Source organism: Carlito syrichta, unplaced genomic scaffold, assembly GCF_000164805.1.
Source record: "Carlito syrichta isolate Samal-C Ts95f unplaced genomic scaffold, Tarsius_syrichta-2.0.1 Scaffold307302, whole genome shotgun sequence".
NCBI classification, from domain to species: domain Eukaryota; kingdom Metazoa; phylum Chordata; class Mammalia; order Primates; family Tarsiidae; genus Carlito; species Carlito syrichta.
Window position 1 is genome coordinate 50841 of NW_007251398.1, and position 2591 is coordinate 53431.

The following is a 2591-nucleotide window of genomic DNA, read 5'->3' on the forward strand; positions in this document are numbered from 1 at the left end:
CCCCAACTATGGTATGTTAGAGTCTGTATCTTTTTTAAGTTTGCCTAGAAGCTGCTTTGTGAAAGTTGGTGCTCCCGCTGAGTGCTTACACGTTTAGGATGGATGTTTCTTGTTGATGGATTGAACATTTTATTATTATGTAGTGACCTTCTGTATCCTTTTTAATTTTTGATAGCTTAAATGGTATTTTTTCAGAAATTAAGATCACAACTCCTGCTTTCTTTTGTGCTCCGTTCGCCTGAAATTTTGCTTCCCATCCTCTTACTTTGAGTCTGTGAGTGTTCTTTCTGGTGAGATGAGTCTCTTGGAGATAATATATTGCTGCCTCATGATATTTTATCCATTTTGCCATTCTGTGTCTTTTCAGTGGTGCATTTAGTCCATTCACATTCAAGTACTTATTGTAATGTGAGGGCTTATCCCTGTCATGAGGTTCTTATAAAGTTGTTGCTGTTCCTGTTTGTTTGTTGTCTTTCTTTTGGTTTTTAGATTGAGTCATGTGTGTTTTCAAACTGTTTCCTATACTCTTATGAAGAACATTGTCGTTCTTTTTTCCTTTCCTTCTGTGTTTAATACTTTCTTTTTCTTTTTCTTTTTTTTTTGAGTTGGAGTCTCACTCTGTCGCCCCAATTGGAGTGCAGTGGCTGCTGCCGGCCACCGCAGCCTCGACCTGCTGGGCTCCGGCAATCCTTCCGCCGCAGCCTTCCAAGTAGCCAGAATTACAGGCATGCGCTACCATGCCTGGCTGATTTTTTGATTTATTGTAGAGATGAGGTCTCACTGCCCAGGCGGGTCTCGAACCCACGGGCTCAGGCAATCCACTCACCTCAGCCTCCCAAAGGTGTGGGATTACAGGCTGAGCCACCGAGCCCAGCTGATACTTTCTTAATTGTTCTTGTAGAGTCGGTCTGGAAGCAGCATAAGTACTTAGGAATTGGAAGTCTGGGAAAGATTTTAATTCTCCCTCACTGATGAAGTTTAGCTTGGCTAGGTAGGTTATTCTTGGTTGAAATTGTTTATCTTTGAGAACTTTGGAAAATGGAGTCCAAGCTCTTCTAGCCTGAAGAATTTCTGTAGATAAATCTGCTGCTATTCTAATTGGTCTTCCCCAATAGGTAGTCTGACCTTTTTCTCTTGCTGCCTTTAGGATTTTTTCTTTTACACCTAGTTTGTTTAGGAGAATTATTACATGTCTAGGAGTTGGTCTCCTCATTTGTTGTCTTGCAAGGGTTCTCTGAATCTCTTGTGCTTGAATTTTCACATCACTGATGAGATGAGGGGAGTTTTCTTGAATAATTTCATGGAATATTTGTTCCAGGGTGGTCTCTGTCTCTCTGCCTCAGGAAGTCCAATTACTCTTAGGTTCAGTCTTTTGAAGTAATCGTTCATCTCTTGAAGGTTTTGTTCTGTCTTTTTAAGCTTCTTTTCTATGTTTTTGACAGTTTGGGTTAGTTCTATATTTTGGTCCTCAAACTCTGAGATTCTTTCTTCTGCTTGGCTAATTCTGCTTTCCATGCTTATTAATTTGCTATTTATTTCTATCACAGTATTCTTTACTGCTGTTATCTCAATTATCAACTCCTTCCTATTTTCCTCTTGTCTCTCCTCAATTCTTTTTATTTTCTCTATTAATGTCTTGATGTCTGAGTTTGTAGTATGTTACCAGTTGTTCTGGAGCCTTTCATTGTTTGTGTTCCAAAGTCTGTTTTCTCAGTGTCTGACCTCCCAGGGTCTATGTGAGACCTATATTCTTCTTCTGGTTTTTCTTAATTTGTGTAGATTTTCCTCCCCACTTTTTCCTTTTTCCCTCCATCTTCCTTAATTCTGTTGTTCACGGGTGGCCGGGTTGCTTTTACTTCTATTTGCTCAATCTCCTATTCTTCCTTATGTGAATCTTCTGACTTTGTTCAATTCTGAAGCTGGACTGTAGGTTGGGGGCTATACTTTTTGCAGTTTTGAGATTTAATTGAGGAGGGAGCTGTGATTCAAAATCTATCTGCAGATCCCAGTATCCACCAACAGGTGTGTGGATACTCTGGAACCCACTTCCCACTGCCTTGCAATCTGGCCATGCAGTGGGGCTATAGCTTTGCTCCTTGAAAGCAAAATGAGGTAAGAAAAAGGAAAAGACTGGAACAGGGAGTGAGGGGAAGAGGAAGGTGGAGAGAGAAAAGAGTAAAAGGGAAAACAGACAAACATACCAACTAACAAATGAAAAGAGACACAAAAACAGATAAGAGTTTTAAAAAAAAACACCTAAAACATACAATCATACAAGCTAACCAACCGCCTTACTGGTGTACTATTCCCCTACACAAACATGAGGTCTAAAGAAAAAAAATCAGTAAACAGAAACAAAGCAAGTATGAAAATGCTATCAATAACAGTAAGAAGAGAGAGAGAAGAAAAAAAAGATGAGTAAAACAAAGAATAAAAATTAAAAAATTAAAACAAGGGAACAAAGCACGCTTTGAGATTTTTCCTCTGAGTCCAATGTCTGATCTCTAGCTCTCATCACAGGCTGGTAGGGTTGCTCATAGCTAGGGTCAGTTGCCCCAGGCCTGCTGTGGAGGGTGAATCAGATCTGGGCT